This window comes from Heterocephalus glaber, unplaced genomic scaffold, assembly GCF_053883595.1.
Source record: "Heterocephalus glaber isolate CG9 unplaced genomic scaffold, H.glaber_assembly_v1.0 deba00001523, whole genome shotgun sequence".
In the NCBI taxonomy this organism is placed as follows: Eukaryota; Metazoa; Chordata; class Mammalia; order Rodentia; family Bathyergidae; genus Heterocephalus; species Heterocephalus glaber.
The window spans coordinates 21284224-21303164 of record NW_028258327.1 but is presented as its reverse complement, the minus strand read 5'-3'; positions in this window follow the sequence as shown (position 1 = coordinate 21303164).

The window sequence follows — 18941 nt, the reverse complement described above, 5'->3', positions numbered from 1 at the left end:
CACTTCTTAGCACTGCTGCATTGGGGATTAAATTTCAACATGAACTTTTATAAGACATCATCATTCAAACTATAGCATCCACTAAACAGTAACTCCCAGTCTTCTTTCTTCCCAGTCCCCAGCAGTTGCCATCCAACTTTCTGTCTGCATAAACTTCACTGCTTTGGGTACCCTACATAAGCAGAATCATGCAGCATTTGTCTTTTTGAGGCTGGCTAACATTATTTAGCATTGTCAGGTAAAAGTGCCGAAGACCAAGACCAGACCAGGCCACAACAAGCCTTTATTAGGGGAATAGATCTGCCGGGCTGTCTCTGAACAAAGGAGAGACAAAAGCAATATGGCTGGGGCAGGGAGAGTCTTTTATAGAGACTGGGGTGGGGCTTGTAGGGGCTGAGGTGGGGTTGAGTGAGGTAGTGATCAGGGAGTGGAGGAGCTGGTGACGTCACTAGGTGGTAAGGGGTGAGCGAGTATTAGGTTACTCTCTAGGTGGGACCAGGGGCATGCTGGGAGGAAGGGTTTATTCTTTGGTGGGAGCAACCATCTTGGCATGACATCACCCAGGGGAGGGGCAAGGCACCATAGGAAGAGGGCAGCTACTATACATAATAGCTGCTGAGGTAGTGGAAGACCTATCAAGCATATTACCCTCAAAGTCTATTAAAACTAGTTGGTTTAAGGTTTTCTTCATGTCTTCTATTTCCTGATTGATTTTTCACATGGTTATTTTATTCAGTATTAAGCAGGGAACATTAAAGACTCCAAATACAATTGTCTAAATGTCTATTGTTCCTTTCAATTCTGTTTGTTTTTGCTCTATTTATTTTGATGGTCTGTTATTAGGTGCACACATGTTTATCATTATTTTTTAATGTTTTGAGATTTTTCTTAATATATAATGCTTTTCCTTATCTTATATTTTTCATTTAAAGTTTTTTTTGTCTAATATTACTTTGTCTACTCCATAACTCTTTTGGTTACTATTTACATGGAATGTCTTTTTACATCATTTCACTTTCAGCTTATTGTGTCTATCTAAAGTAATTGCTGATAAGAAATGACTAACTTCTGTCATTTTGCTATTTATTTTCTATGTGCCTGATAGCTTTTTGTTCCTCATTTCCTGTGTTATTGCATTATTATATGTGTAGCTGATTTTTAAATGAAACATTTTACTTCCCTCCTCATTTTTGTTTGTGGTTATCATGGGGATTACATTAAACATCATAAAAGTTATAACATTCCAATTTGAATTTTTAGCAACTTAATTTCAATAACATACAGACTCCCCTCTCCAATACAGTTCCATGCACCATACTTTTTAGTTATAATTATCACAAAATTATATTTTTATATATTCTGTGTGTAAAGTATAAACTAACAATTTTGAAAGTAATATACTAGCATTATAAATTTTGTGGAAATACAGAATATGGAGTTACAAGTCAATATTAAATAATACTGGCTTTTAGAATAATGTGTATTTAAAAATATATTAGCCTCTCAAGTCATATAAAAACAAGAAGTAGAATTACAAATAATTTTTATAATAATACTATCTCTTACAATTACCCATGTATTACATTCACTGACAATTTTGCATCTTCATTTGGCTTTGATATAATGTGTAAAATATTTTCATTTCAACTTTCAGAACTCCTTTAACCTTTCTTGCAAGCCAGATCTAGTATAGTAGTATTTAAACCCCCAAGTTTTATTTCTCATGGAATGTCTTCATTTTTCTCTGTTTTTGTTTATCTTTCTTCATCTTTGAAAGGCAGTTTTGCTAGATATAGGATTCTTTTTGACAGTATTTTTAAAAATGTACTAGCAGGCACACTACCTTTTGGCCTTCAAAGTTTCTGATGAGAAAATTGCAGACAATCTTACTAAGGATCTTATATATGTGATGAGTCACTTCTCTCTTGTTTTCAGTATTCACTCTTTGTCTTTGTTTTTTTTTTTCCATTAAGTTTATTTGTACATTTTAAGTATACAATACAGTTACATTCATCACTGGGAACTTGTATCTTTACATGATATATCTTGGTTCTTATTTTTTTCCAATTTCCCTGCCCTTCCTTCAACCCCTCCACCCTTCCCTCTTTACATAGACTTTGTTTCCATTTTTTTTCCTTTTCTCATTTTTTTTCTTTCCCTTCTTGCCTTTCCCCTACCCCCCCCACTTCCCTTACTCCTTTAGATCTTTTCTTCCTATTTCACATTATCAATTATACATTTTGATGCTTATTTATGTTAGACCCAGAGAGAAAGAACCAACCAGAGACTGATATTAAATTCACACAAGAGTTTATTACCGGCCGGGACACGAGCCCAGCATTGGACTCAAACCCCAACTGGGGGGAGACAAACATGTTTTATACACCTCTGAGGCCAACAGTTTCTAGGCCCCCCTAAGGGATAAAACTAGCAAAGCAAGCAAAAGGTACAGAAACAGAATGTCCTGCTGTTAGAACATTTGTAAAACAATAGTTGATTGTTATTTCTAAAGGGACCTTTTAAGGGGAGGAGGTTTCTAAGCTTCCTCCTTCTGAGTTCATCTAAAGGACAGGCAGGTGGGTCAAGCAGCAATATGGGGTCTGTCTTGTTAACTAGGGTCCTTCATTCCCCACTGGTTCTTGTAAATTAATTAAGTCTTTGATTCCTGTATTTACTCTTCGGACTCTTCTTCTAAAACGTCTTCTAAAATCTCTTAATTTTGTCTTGACACCATCAGTTTAACTACATCAACCCTCTGTCTAACATGTTTAGTCAGAGCATTTATAATGCAAGGTTCCAGGAGCAAAAGCAGAAGTAAGATAACTAGGGGGCCTGCTACAGCAGAAACTAGGAGAGTTAACCATGGGGACCAGTCAAATAGATTTTGAAACCAATTTTGATCCTTTTGTTGAGCATATTTAGTCTTTAAATTTTCCCTGACCATAGCTAGGGTATCTCTAATGACACCGGCCTGATTAGCATAGAAGCAACAGGTTTTTCCTAGGGCTACACATGTGGGACTGCATAACTCTGTAATCATAAAACTCCCCTAGCCCCAACTGTGATTGAATGTGAGTAAATAGATAAAGATATTGTTAGTCCTGGGACACTAGATAAGATCTGTATCAGCCATAAGATCCCAAAGTAAATTACTCAACTCTTCCTTCAAAACTGATGTTCGGAACACCGCTATCTACAGAACAATCTACAAACATCTGCTGACCATCAGTACGTGTCAGCTGACCACTAACCTTTGTTCCTCTTCTGTAAATTTGGCCTGTTAATGTCCCCTGCAACCCTCTATAAAAAGAGCCTCAGACTCTGGGCTAGTTCCCTCTCTAAACTACTTTGCTTTGGGAGTGTCATCTGGCCAGACTAAGATCTGTTTTACTTTCCAACTTGTCTGGTGTGTTCCTTCCTGGGTGTTCTTCACTGCAGTCAGCTCCACGGAGCATTTGGTAAGGCCCTCGGTCTTACACACAGAACCCTCCTTGTTTTATGAACAGGAGGTCAAATCCCCTTTGATTTTGCAGGACCATCTCAGCTGGGGAATCAACCTGGTTCTCTCATCTGGAGATCGAGTCTTCCAGGTGACCCAAATCTCTGGCTACTTGGTGGCTTAGGGCTTTAAAATTTGTGTCCTGAAGGATCAGGGAGGAAGTTCCAATAGCTGCTGACCTGGCTATTCCTAATCCCACCAGTATAGGCACTAAAACAGGGCCAGCCCTTTTACTCCTATAGTGTTTAGTGGTTAATCCCAGATGTTCACAGCCCCCTTTTTCTTTTTCTTTTTTAAAATTTATATATTAATTGGTACATTTTAGTTATACAATACATTTACATTTATCATTGGGTGTTTGTACCTGAACATGATGTATCTTCATTCTTATTTTTTCCCCCATTACCTATGCACACCTTTTTCATTATAATACAAGACTTGCGGAACAACATACATGGTGGCACAAAATAAAGTGGAAGTTTGGGTAGCCAAGACTGATTTGGGAATGCATTTAGTCAAGTCCTTGGTGCAAGCAAACCAAGCATATCAGGACCAGGTCTCCTGGCTTGAAACTGTGGGGCTGGAAGGTTGCAAAGGGTTTTTCTTGAGCCTGCTGTATTGTAGCCTGGATCTCACTCTGAAGAATCTGTAAGGCTTGAAGAGACTGAAGTAAAGAGACACAAGAACTCTCTGTTATCTGTTCAAGGTTTAACTTAGGGAGGAGTGGCGGTGGCCTCCCATACAAGATTTCAAAAGGGGTAAACTTGTCAACATATGGGGTACATCTAACTCTTAACAAGGCTAGAGGAAGCAGATCGGGCCACTTACCATCAGTTTCTAGAACATATTTAGTCAGGGTTTTCTTTTTCAGGGTTTTATTTATCTTTTCCACTTGCCCTGAACTTTGTGGGTGATAGTCACAGTGTAAGTTTCAATCGATATGTAGTGCCTATGCCAACAATTTGGATATCTGTGCCATGAAGGCAGGCCCATTGTTGGACCCCAGGTAATGAAGGATGCCAAATCGGGGAACTATCTCCTGGAGCAAAACCTTAGTTACTATGTTGGCTGATTCTCCATGAGTGGGGAAATCTTCTACCCAACCTGAGTAGGTGTCAACCAATATCAGTAAATATTTGAACCTATCGTTGGGTTTTGTTTTAGTGAAATCAAGTTCCCAATGTTCCCCTGGTTCTCTTCCCTGTAGTTAATTACCTTTGTTCCTTGGTCTCATCTTGGAGTTTACCTGTGCACACACCTGACACCTGGAACTGATGTCCTGGACCATAGAGGTCAGTGCTGGGATTGAAAACTTATAGCTCATTAGTCTTTTTAACTTTGATTCACTCAGGTGAGTTAAGTGATGTAACTGATGAACAAGTTGTAGCCCCAGGGCTCAAGGGAGACAAATTCATTCATTTGTCCCTTTCCACCAGCCTGAGTCCAGTTTTGTATCTCCTCACTTTTGGTTTTCCTCTTCCACTTCTGGGTATATGTGGGTCTTTCCGGCAGGTAGTCAAAGGGTCGGATGGGCAGAATGTCTATTGGCCCCACTGGTTCTTTGGCCACTTTTTGGGCCACATTATCATCCTCTCAGTTACCGTGGGCCTTGAAGCTGTCTCCTTTTTGGTGGCTTTTGCAATGAATGATGGCCAATGGGTTCCCAAATTGCCTTCAATAAGGCTAAAATTTCTTCTTTATTTTTGATAGCTTTCCCTTCTGATGTCAATAGCCCTCTCTGCCTGTAAATGTCTCCATGCACATGGGCAGTGGCAAATGCATACTGGCTGTCAGTGTACATGTTTACAGCCTTGTCTTGACCTAACCTTAGGGCTTGAGTTAAGGCTATTAGTTCAGCCCTCTGTGCTGATGCCCCCCAGCTTAATGCCTGTGCACAGTGTACTTGTCCTCTGGACTGACTATGGCCACCCCCACATACCTGACTCTGTCTTCCACAAAACTGCTACCATTGGTGAAGTAGGTCTCATCCAGGTGTTGCAAGGGAATGTCAGTGAGGCCTGGGCTGTTGGTGGTAGAAGTTGTCAGAGTGTCCAGACAGTCATGGAGGGGCATGCATGGGTCAGAGTCTGGGAGTAAGGTGGCTGGATAAAGGGCTGTTTCTCTGGTGAATTTGATGCATGGTGCATCCAGCAACAGGGCCTGGTACTGAGTCAGGTGGCTGTTGGAGAGCCATCATTCTGGGGCTTCTCTCAGCAATGCCTCCACTGCATGGGATGTGGTGATGGCCAGGTCCTGCCCCAGGCTGAGCTTATCTGCCTCTTTGACCAGGAGGGTGGTGGCCACAACTGCCCTCAAACAGGTAGGCCATCCACTTGCCACAGGATTAAGTCTTTTAGACAGGTAGGCCACAGGTCTGTTCCAATGCCCTAATTCCTGGGCTAGCACTCCTTTGGCTATGCCCCCTTGTTCAGCCACAAACAACTGAAAGGGCTTGGTGACATCAGGTAGGGCCAGGGCTGGTGCTGACACTAAGGCTTTCTTTAAAGCCAAAAAGGCAGCTTTCTCCTTTTCTGTCCAGAGGGACTGTCTCTTGTGCCTGGAGTGCAGCAATAGTGACTTTACCCTGTTTCTAGGCTAGGGCTTCCTTGGGGGGCATCACAGTTATCATAAACTTTCTGGGCTATGTTCAGGAGTTCAGTCCTATTATTTCACTCAAATCCCTCCAGTTTCTCTAATTTCTTTCTAATGTCTGGGGATGACTTGGAAACAAAGGCCAATTTAAAACTGCTGTATTTTTGGGAGTCTCTGGGTCAATAGGAGTGAAAACTCTATAGGCTTCCAAGAGTCTCTCTAAAAACACAGCTGGAGACTCCATTTTTCGCTGGTGAACCTCACTTACCTTACTCAAATTAGTGGGCTTTCTGGCAGCTTCCCAGATTCCCCCTAATAAGTGCTGCCAGTAGGTCCCCAGCCTCCTCCTACCATCATCGTCATTGGGATCCCATTTGGGGCACCATGACAGAACTGCAGCTTCAGTCCTAGCCAAATACCCCAGGGTTCCAGAAGTGATGCCAGGGTTTGGCCCCAGGGACTCTGACTGCCTGTTGATAAATGTGGTCCCGTTCTTCAGTGGTGAACAGGATCTGTAAAAGCTGCTGGCAATCATCCCAAGTTGGCTGATAGGTATGAAAAACAGACTCAAGAAGAGAGATTAATGCCTGGGGTTTTTCAGAGAATGGGGGACTTCGATGTTTCCAGTTGTAAAGATCACTAGTAAAAGGGACATAAATCAGTCCTCCCCCAGGCTCTGTTTGTTTTAAAGGAAAAAGGGAGGAGGAAGATGGGGCTGATGGACCTTAGTACTGTCCCAGCTGAGTATGGGGAGGTGAGTGGATCTGGTCCAAGGAGGAATCCAGAACCAGGAGGCCTCCAGTGGGAGAGTCAGGGCCCCTACCCTAGGCGCTAATTCCACCTGTGTGATAAGGGGGAGGTCGCCGCAAATCATCCTCAGGGTCAGACTGGAGAACACCTTTACTGGTTGACACAACCATCAGAGAGGGGCTCTTTTCCAGTAGGTTTCGATTTCCCCTTCTCCTCCAATTCAGGGTTGCCAAAGGTCGATTGGGACCTGCACATTGTATAAAATATTTGGGGGATCTTCCAACATATCAATCCAAATGTAGATATATGGGAATTGATCCAGATGCCATGGGGCCCTGACTCCTGTGACCACATTCCAAACCTTGCAAGCAATGTGGATAGAATAAGTTCCCACCAGGGGCCAACTAACTCCAAAACTGGGCCATTCTAATTGACACAGAGTTCGTAATTTGCCTTTAGAAAATTTTATGCCATATTCATCTCCCCTGTCTGTGGAATAAATTTTTTTGAAGTTATTCAAGACACAATCAAGTGGAGTTCCTTCTGTGGGCTGTGAGGAACCCATAATTTTATCCTGTGAAAATGCAAAAGGCACACAGAGCAAGCAGACAGACAACAATAAACAGACGAAGACAAACTTTGGCCAAGTAAAACCTCTGGGGCCAAATGGATTCGGACCCCACCCAGGGAGTCACTCTTCTGAGGACTCCAACCCAGTGAGTCTGCTTGCTGTTGCAAAGAGGCTCTAGGTAGGGGAACCTGTGCTGCATCCGGCTTCCTCCTACCTACCCACAGTGCACTAAGAATAATTCAATTCTTACCTCTAAAGGCTTTCCCGATAAACTCCTGCAGGTTGATTGATCGGCAATAGGGCCCGACTGGGACCGGCCTACCCAGAGTCCTGGAATACCATCAGGGTGGCCTCTCCTTCTGCAGACCATTGCCCAGAGAGGCCAAACACCACCGATGTCCAATCCCAGTCTCTCCTAAAAAGAAACAATGGTTCCAAGATAATAAGCTCCAGAGCAGCTGGCTATCTCACTGGGGCCTCCAAGAATGTTAGACCCAATGAGAAAGAACCAACCAGAGACCAATATTAAATCCACACAGCAGTTTATTACCAGCCAGGACCCAAGCCAAGCATTGGACTCGAGCCCCAACTCGGGGGAGACAAACATGTTTTATATACCTTTAAGGCTAATAATTTCTAGGCCCCCCTATGCGATAGAACTAGTGAAGCAAGCAAAAGGTACAGAAGCAGAATGTCCTGTCATTAGAACATTTGTAAAACAATAGTTGATTAATTGTTATTTCTAAAGGGACCTTTTAAGGGGAGGAAGTTTCTAAGCGTCCTCTTTATGAGTTCATCTAAAGGGCAGGCAGGTGGGTCAAGCAGCAATATGGAGTCTGTCTTGTTAACTAGGGTCCTTCATTTACACTTTTAGTTTTTCACACCAGAGAAACTACCTGGTATTTAAACATGTGTGTCCTATTTATTTCACTTAAGGGTATGGCCTCAATGCGCATCCATTTATCCATAAATGTCTCTAGCTTCTTGTTCTTTATGGGTGAGTAGTACTCCATTTTATAAAAAAAAAACACATCTTCCTTATCCAGTTTCCAGTTGATGGGCACTTGTCTTTTGGATGAAAAGCTTATGCTGATTAGGATGGTAAGATGAGCAAAGACATTCTTACAACAGTAGGTGGGATGAATTAAGCTGATAAGGAGTTTTTCTCTTCCCAAGTGAAATTTTTCTCTTCTTTGTTCTCAAGGAACCAGGATATCTTCAGCTGATGTAATCTTGCCTTGCCCTTGAGTGTCAAAGCATCATGGGACCAGTGAGGTCTCAGGTGTGACTGGAGACAAAAATGGACTTATGTTTTGGCATGCCATAGCTGACCTATAGGCAAGAAGACTAGGCCTAATCATAATTGAATTGAAATTATTGTTCCCCAAAATTATGTAGAATGGCTCCCAACAATTGTATAATTTTTATTGATAGGAGGAAATACATAAATATCAGGAAGAACAAGGATTTTCCTAACAATAAACTTTGAAAGAATTTTACCACAAAAATCTGCATATACAAAACATTGAACAACATATTAAAAGGTTTTTCCTAGTAATGTTAGGAAGTAATAGAAGAAAATACTTATTTAATCACTCATAATATCAATTCCATGGTTAATTGTATTTTCCAGAGATGATTGCCACATGCTGTCCTAACGTATATACCTCCATAACAAAATAGTCTATATTCCATCCTATTGAAAAATTGGCATATTTTACAAATGCCCTGGCCTATTAAATGTGGTAGATATGATACTGAAAAATTTCAGAAGCTACACAATGAAAGGCATCATACAAGTAAGGAAAATCCTGTTTGCTACCCCAGCATTTAAAATTGATTTGTTTCAATGATTGCAAGAAAAGCTACATATGTACTGTCCCAAATTCTTCCAGGTCTTTGGTGGCAGAGTATAATGTATTTTTTATTGTTTTTTGGGTTTTTTGGGGAATAAATTAGTTTATTGGTACATTGTAGGCATACAACACAGTTACATTTCTCACTGGGAACTGTACCTTTATATAATGCATCTTGGTTCTTATTTTTTCCCCATTCCTACCCTCCCTTCATGCCCTCCACCCTTCCCTACTTACAAAGACTTTATTTCCATTTTTTCCACTTCTCATCATTTTTCCTTTCCCTTCTTTCCTTTCCCCTGCCCCTCCCACTACCACTACCCCGTTGGACCTTTTCTTCCTATTTTACATTATCGATTATTCATTCTAATGATTGGTACATTTTAGGTATACAATATAATGACATTCATCATTGGAAATTTGCACCTTTACATAGTCTCTCTTGGTTCTTATTTTTCACCCTTGCCCAGCCCTCCCTTCAACACCTCCAGTCCTCCCTATTTACAAAGATTTTGTTCCTATTTTTCCATTTTCTCATATTAATCCCATTCCCTTCTGTCCTTTCGCCTAGCCCTCCCACTTCCTTCCCCTTTGCCCCTTTTCTTCCTATTTCACATGACCTATTATACATTTAGTCCTTATTTACACTTTCAGTTTCTCACACGAGAGAAACTATTCGGTATTTAAACATGTGTGTCCTATTTATTTCACTTCAGAGTATCACCTCAATGTGCATCCACTTAGCTATAAATGTCTCTAATTTCTCAATTTTATGGCTGAGTAATACTCCATTTTATAAAAAAACCACATTTTCTTTATCCAGTCTCCAGTTGATGGGCATTTGGGTTGTTTCCAAGTTTTAGCTATTACAAACTGTGCTGCTATGAACATGGGTGCACATATATCACTGTGGTATGACTCTTTTAATTCTTTGGGGAAGATCCCCAGCAGTGGAATAGTGGGGTCAAATGGGACTTCCAGTCCTAGTTCTTTGAGGTATCTAAATACTGATTTCCACAGTGGTTGCACCAGCCTACACTCCCACCAGCAGTGGAGCAGGATTCCTCTTTCCCCACAGCCCCGCCAGCATTTGTTACTGGTTGATTTCATGATAGCAGCCATTCTTTCAGGAGTGAAGTGGAATCTCAGCATTGTTTTCATTTGCATCTCTCTAATGACCAGTGATATGGAACATTTTTTCAGGTATTTATTTGCTATTTTTACTACTTTGTCTGAGAAATGTCTGTTCATTTCAGAAGCTCATTTTTGGATTGGGTCTTTAAATTTGGGAGGTCTGATCTTTTTAAGTTCTTTATAGATTCGAGATAGTAGACCTTTGTCTGAGGAAGAGCAGGTGAAGATTTTTTCCCACATTGTGGATTATCTCTTCACACTGCTGGTGGTTTCTCTTGCTGTGCAGAAGCCTTTTAATAAGAAGAGATCCCACTTGTTGATTGTTTGTGCTAGTTCATGGGAAACTGAGGTTTTGTTCATAAAATCTTTTCCTACACCGATGTCTTCAAGGGTTCTACCTAACCTCTGTTCCAACTGATTCAGAGTTTCTATTTTAATATTTAGATCTTTAATCCAATTCAATTTTAGTTTAGTGCATGGCCAGATATATAGGTCTAGTTTTAATCTTTGGCCAGTTGAAGCCCAATTTTTCCAGCACCATTTATTAAAGAGGCTATCTTTCCTCCAGTGAGGGTGTTTGGCTCCTTTGTCAAAGATGAGATGGCTGAGTGTGTCTGGCATTGTTTCTGCATCTTCTAATCTCTTCCACTGGTCCTCAAGTCTGTTTCTTTGCCAGTACCATGCTGTTTTTATCACAGTAGCTTTGTAGGATAGTTGCAGGTTTGGGATTGTGATACCCCCTACCATGTCTTTTTTACCTAGAACTGCTTTTGCTTTTCTGGGTCTCTTCTTGCTCCAAATGGATATTGGGATTATTTTCTCAAGGTCTATGAAGTATGCTGCTGGGATTTCAATTGGAATTGCATTAAAACTATATAGCAGTTTTGGAAGTATGGCCATTTTCACTATATTAATCCTTCCTACCCAGGAGCAGGGGATGTCTGTCCATTTTCTGATATCATCTTCAATCTCTCTTTTCAGAGTGCCATAGTTTTCAGAGAAGAGGTCTTTGATATCTTTCGTTAGGATGATTCCTAGGTATCTCAGTTTTTTGGATACTATTGTGAAAGGAATTATTTGCCCTATTTCTCTCTCAGTGAGTCTGTCATTGGTGTAGAGGAAAGCTATTGATTTTTGTGTGTTGAGCTTGTAACCAGCTACTTGACTGAATTTGGTTATTAAGTCTAGAAGACTTTTGGTGGAGTTCTTGGGGTTTTCTATATAGAGTATCATGTCATCTGCAAATAATGACAATTTGACTTCTTCATTACCTATCTTTATTCCTTTCATTTCTTTCTCTTGTCTAATTGTCATGGATAATGTTTCCAGAACTATATTGAACAAGAGTGGTGATAGTGGACATCTTTGTCTTGTTCCTGATTTTAGTGTGAAGGATTTCAGTTTTTGACCATTTAGTATGCTATTGGCTGTTGGTTTTTCATAGATGGCTTCTATCAGTTTGAGGTAGAGACCATCTATTCCAATTTTTTGTAGGGTTTTTATCATAAATGCATGTTGGATTTTGTCAAAAGCTTTTTCTGCATCTATGGAGATAATCGTATGGTTTTTGTCCTTTGCTCTATTGATATAGTGTATTACATTGATGGATTTTCATATATTGAACCATCCCTACATCCCTGGGATGAATCCCACTTGTTCAGGGTGTATGATCTTCTTGATGATCTTCTGCATTCTGTTTGCCATTATCTTATGAAGGATTTTTACATCTATGTTCATTAGTGAGATTGTCCTGTAGTTCTCTTTTTTGGTTGGGTCTTTCTCTGCTTTGGGGATCAAGGTGATGCTTACTTCCAGGAATGAATTTGGGAGTATTGCTTCCCTTTCAATTTCATTGAAGAGTTTAAACAGTAGTGGCAGCAGTTCCTCTCTAAATGTCTTGTAGAATTCAGCAGTGAAGCCATCAGGGCCCAGGCTTTTCTTAGTTGATAAGTTTTTAATTACATTTTCAGTTTCATTGGATGATATTGGGTTGTTCAGAATTTTTAGGTCTTCTTCGTTCAACTTTGGTAATTCATATGTATCTAGGAATCTGTCCATTTCTTCTGTGTTGTCCATCTTATTGGGGTATAGGTTCTGGAAGTAGGTACTGATGATCCTCTGGATTTCTGCTGGGTCTGTTGTCATTTCACCCTTTTCATTCCTAATTGCATAGATTTGGGCCTTTTCTTTCCTTTTTCTGACAAGGTTGGCTAAAGGTTTGTCAATTTTGTTGATTCTTTTGAAGAACCAACTCTTGGCTTCATTGATTTTTTTGTATCATTCTCTTAGCCTCCATTGCATTGATTTCTCCTCTGATCTTTATAATTTCCTCCCTTATATGAGCTTTAGGATTGTCCTGCTCTTCTTTTTCTAGAAGCTTGAGGTTCAGCATGAGGTTGTTTAATTGGGCTCATTCTGTTTTCCTATTATGTGTATTCACTGCTATGAATTTCCCTCATAACACTGCTTTCATTGTGTCCCATAGATTCCAATATGTTGTATTGTCATTGTCATTTAATTGAAGGAACTGTCTGATTTCTTCTTTAATTTCCTCTGTGACCCATTGGTTATTCAGAAGTGTGTTGTTCAATTTCCATGTGTTTATGAAATTTTTTGAGTTTCTTTTGCTATGGACCTCCAATTTCATTGCGCTCTGGTCTGATAATATATAGGGGATAACTTCAATTCCTTTGCACTTACTTAAACATGTTCTATGTGTGAGTATGTTGTGTATTTTGGAGAATGACCCATGTGCAGCTGAGAAAAATGTGTATTCTGATTTTGTGGGGTGGAAGACTCTGTAAACATCTGTTTAGTTCATTTGTTCAACAGTTCAATTGAGCTCTAGTATTTCATTACTTATTTTTTGTCTAGTTGATCTATTTGTGACAGTGGGGTTTTGAGGTCCCCTACTACAATTGTATTAGTGCATATATGACTTTTCATGTCCGTTAGTATTTTTTTTATATAGTTGGGTGCACTAGTGTTTGGTGCATAGATATTTATGATTGTCATCTCTTTCTCTTGGATTCTTCCCTTTACAAGGATGTTGTGTCCTTCTTCATCTCTCTTAATCAGTGTTGGTTTGAAATCTACTTGATCTGCCAAGAGGATAGCTACTCTTGTTTTTTTTCAGGTTCCCGTTGCATGCAGTATTGTTTTCCACCCTTTAACTTTCGGTCTATGAGTTTCCTTTTGAATTGTGTTTCTTGCATGCAGCATATTGTTCGGTTTTGCTTCTTGACCCATTCTGCCAGTCTATTTCTTTTGATTGGTGAATTGAGACCATTAACATTGATGGTTATAACTGAAACGTATTGACTTGTCATTGCCATGACTTTTTCTTTTTGTTGGGTTCTCCCCTTCTACATTCAATTTTGTGTCATGCCAGATAGGTTCATTTTGCTTTGCTTCCTGAGGTTTTGATCCTCAATATCTGTTCCTAGGATATTGTCTAAATTTTTTTTGGAGTGCTGGTTTGGTATTCACAAAGTTCCTCAGGTGCTCTTTGTCATGAAAGTATCTTTTTTCTCCATCCATTTTGAAAGATAGTTTTGCAGGGTACATCAATCTGGGTTGGAGGCTGTTTTCTTTTAGGGCTTGAAATATGCCACTCCAAGCTCTTCTTGCCTTAATGGTTTGTGTTGAGAAGTCTGCTGTGATTCTGATGGACTTTCCTTTGTATGTGATTTGTTTCTTTTCTCTGACTGCTTGGAGAACTTTGTTCTTCTGTTGTGTTTCTGGAATCTTAACAATTATATGCCTATGTGTAGATTTTTTTTTGATCAAGGCTATTTGGAGTCCTATATGCTTCACTTATCTGTATGTCAAGCTCTTTTCCCCTCCTTGGGAAGTTTTCTGCCATTATTTCTGTGAAGAGATTTTTTATGTCATCTGCACTCTCTCCTGTTTCTTCATTGAGCCCAATCAGTCTTATGTTATTCTACTTTTCATCATCTAGCAGCTGCTGGATTTATTTCTCATGTTCCCTTATAATTTTGAAGAAATTTTTCTTTTCCTGGTCACTAATTGCAATCTCATTTTCTATATCTGAAATTCTATCCTCACATTGGCTCATTCTGCTGTGTAGACTTTCAAAGAAGTTTTTATGTCCTGGAAATCTATTTGCATCTGTTTTATGGATTCCATTTGTTTCTTATGTTGGGCTTCCATCATGTTCCTGAGCTCCTCTCTAGATTTATTAATCATGTCTTTCACTAGGGGCACAATTTCTCCTGTTATCTGAGAAATTATTTCTGATTTCATTTTTTCCAGAACCCCTTTTGTTGCCAGTTCAGTGGGTCCAGGTGGTTGAGTATCAGAGTGTTCCATTTCATTTCCCTTTGGGGTTGCTGTAGGTGATCTGGAAGTCTGGTTTTGAGACTTATTTACATGTTTTCTCATTTTGACTTGGGTGGGGGGCTGTTAGCGCCTGCACGGATTACCTCCTGTGAGCTGGGTGAGGTGGGACATGGACCAGGAGCAGCGTTAGGGATGGTGACCCAAAAGCCCTTTCCTGTGGCCTGGGAGCAGCTGGAGGAATGGTGGCTGGGAAACCCCTTCCACTGGACCAGAAGCAGTGGGACAGAAGTTGGCCCAAAAGCCCTTTCCTCTGGGCTGGGAGCAGCGGGAGGGATGGTGACTGGGAAGCCCCTTCCTCTGGACCAGGAGCAGTGGGATGGTGGCTCAGAATCCCCTACCTCTGGGCCAGGAATTGTGGAACTCAGTACCTTGGTCTGGTGGCCTCGTGTCCTCTGCATCTTTGTAGTGTGGAATCAGGTGGCTGCCTGTCTGCAGTGGGGTGATTCAGTGTCTTCCGTGTGACTCAGGACCTCGGTAGGGCATGCACAGACCTGCCTGTCTGCACCGGGCTGATTCGGTGTGTTCTGTGGGACTCCAGCAGAGTATAATGTTAACTGCAGAGAAAAGCTATAGGTAAAACCATTATAACATAATTTTAGAGTAGGCCAGTACTGGAAGGGACATGGACAGACTTTTAGTCTCGAGCCTCACTCAAGAAAAACAGAGGCTCAGGGAGGAGAGTAGAGAGCCTGGTTGGATCTCATCGTTAGCTGGCAGGAAAGCTGAGCTAGGGCCTGGGTCCTGTAGCTCTTTTTTTTTTTTATCAGAATACTTTCAATTTAGAGATTTAAACTGAAATCCAGAATAAATTTCTACCATGTGTGGTGTTTATATAAATAATATTCCAAAACAATGATGTTAATGTAAATGTCTGTCAAGCAAAACTAACCTAACATTATTTTGGGTACATGTGTACATTTACCTAAATAGGAACATTCTTGTAGCAGAGTAAAAACAATTTGCAGATGACAGGATTCAAACAGGATTTATTATCTGAATAGGAACACTGCACACTACTTTGAATCTTGCCTGTGGGTAGGATGTATATTCCTTTATTCAATCAGCAAGTGATCATTGAGCACTCTATGTGCCAGGACAATACAAGGCCTCATGATGGATGCCAAGAAAGCACTCTTCTCCCAGGGAAATTTTAATGTGGTTATGAGGAACAACTAATGCCTACAAAATAAGAGCAATTAAGTGCAACACTGCATTGTAACACTGTATTGACTCAAGCTTCAGCAGTTGAAATCCACGTGTTCAGTCCTTCTATACTGTCATTAATGCACCTACAACTCAGCTGGTGTTGATTAGTGAGCTGAATGGGGAAATAACAATCTCTTGTACAGGTCAGATGGCATGTGTGAGAGCAGAATAAGGTCAGTGATCTTTGTAAACTCAGAACTAGCTCTTTCTTGAGGCTACCTTTTTATACTTTAGTCATCCTGCCTTTCCTTGAGCTTCTGGTCTGCCTCTGATAAGTAAGACCCAAGCAATCTGAGTGAATTCAAAGTCAACCACTTGAACAGTTTGAACTTACTCTGTTTTACACTGTACATGTGACTTGTTCCTGTGGAGCCCTGACCTTTCACTTCTTCTTCCAGCTGAATCTGACTTGCTTTTCTATCAGAATCTTGATTCTACTCCTCTGCTACTGATGGTGGCTTCTTCAGAAAATGCAGTTGACAAAAATGCATTGGATTAACTTTTCTCCTCACTTAGGGTAATATCTAACCCACTCAATTCTCCAGGGTGCTGCCAAAATGCTTTCTTGTGGGGCTGAAATTCCCTTTCAAAAGGCATCTGAATCATTACTTCCTTCCTATAGTATATTAAACATTTATTAAAGAATTGCTAGATTGGGTGCTAGGTGTCAAACCTATAGAAACACTGAAATAGGGTTCCTGACTTAAGTAATTGGTATCTGCCTAGAGTGGGAGACAGATAACAATACTGTATAAAAAATTACAGACTCAGAGTAAAGTTCTGAAAACACACTCTGGAGTGTTGGTCCAGGCTGGTGGCAGAGTGTGTGAGGGAGGGTGATTGTGTGTGCTGGAGTGGGAGTGGGACAGGTGTCAGGAAAGGAATCTGAGAAGAACTAATCAAAAAACAATACCTGCTAAGTGTTGAGTGAGAACAAGGTCACTTTCTGGAAGGCCCACACACATTTTTGTATTTTAGATGAGTCACCTCACTCCTTGTCATTTCAACTGAACTGTTCTTGAGTAGGTGCAGGGTTAATAGGCAGGGCCTACTAAATGTTAGCAAAATCAAGGTATTTATGACAAATTGTTAGCATTTTGCAGAAAGTATCAGAGAAAACAACAAGGAATGCTAATTTTTACTGGGGCTAACACCTGTGGCAAAGGAAAAAGGAATCGAAGGTGGTGAATGTATATAATTCTCTTCAGAACAAGTAATAAATGCACATGGCATATCATGTCTTAACTTTCCAGAACAAGGTTTCCAGAAAGTCTGCTGTGGTAGGTGAATATTTGGCAAAGATGCACATATTCCATTTCTTGGAAATTGTAAACTTGCTATATTTCATGCAAAAGCAACTTTGCACATATGATTAAGTAAAGGTTCTTAAAATGAGAAGACCATTCTGGATCACCTGGTGGGCTATGTAATCACAAAGGTCCGTATAGGGAGCTCAGAGTATCTAAGTTAGAAAGGCACACATGATGACAACAGTGGAAGTGGGAATGATTTGCCTTTATGATAGAAGGACTGAATGCATGTGGCTTCTTGGAGCTGAAAAAGGCAAGGCAATGGACTCCTCCCTGGAGTGTCCAGAAGGAACACAGCACTACTGACAACTTGATTTAGCCCCATAAGACACATGTTGTGTTCTTTTAAAACATTCAGTTTGTCAGCTTATTACAGCAGCAATAGAAAACTAATACACCTAGCCAACAATTTCTATTTTTTTCACAATGATCAGAATGTAGTAATCCAGCCACTTAATATCTGCAAGGAAAAGTAGGAAATCTGTTTTTGAAATATGGGTGCATCACTGTCAGTAAAATTAGAGTTCTATTAAAACTAGAATTATCAGTAATAAGTGAGCAGTCTTTTCAAGAATGATTATGTTTTAGTTCTTTATCACTTTATTTCAGATTTTGTAGAGTTTTAATGTCTATTTTCTTTCATTTAAGAATATTTCCTTTTATTTATTTTTCAAAATTATTCTTACTATTCCTGTTTGTTTATTTTGCCACATGTACTTTACAATCAACTTGTGAAATAAAAAAATCCTTTTATAGATTAACTTATAGAGTACTAACATCTTTATGAAGCTAAACTTTTCTGAGTATATTGTATACTTGGAAATCTACAAGAAGAACTACTCTGCCTTTAAGAATTTTTCAGTTGAGTTCAAAAGGAAAATAATGCATGTTCAAATCAAGAAGATAGCTTGGATAGGAAAAATGTCTGTATTAATATTCAGGTAAACAAAATTTTATAATTTAATTAAGAAATAGAAATAGTGGGCCAGGGATTTAGCTCAGTGGTTTTGCAAGCACAGGGACCAGAGTTTAATCCCCGGTACCCCCCCCCCCCAAAAAAGAAATAGAAATAGTAAAAGAAAGATATCTCTGTATTTTTAGGAACTGTTCACCTACCAGTAGTTATAGGGTACAGTTACTGTCTGTCCTAAATCAGACAAAGAATATCACAGATCAAGTTTTAAAGAGAGTATGATAAATGGCATCTGGAATGATCTATCTCTCTTCCCATGTTTCTGTAGAAGCCTCACAAAGTCATCACCATTCTAAACGAAATCTACATCCTATTATAGAGCACTTATTTCTTCCAAAGACAGTTTATTTCCTCTTTGATGAGCTCTATCTAACATAATCTGCTATATAAAAAATGTTTTTTAGCTTTTCCCCATTACTTATAATTCTATGCCTTAAGAAAGAGTGACAAGCTCAATCTTGGTTGTATGTAACCATTCTTCAATTTTCTCAAGGTGGTTACCACATTTTCATGATGTCTTTTCTTCAGCTAGTGGATAGCTTAAATCTTTCAGTTGCTCAAAACAGGACAAGAAGTTAAATATCTTCATCTTCCCTGTCTTTTCTATCAGTGTGCTTTAGTTCCTAGTTTCTGTATGTAATTTTAGGAAAGTAATCCAATAATCCAGGTGTGAAATGTTACCTGAGCA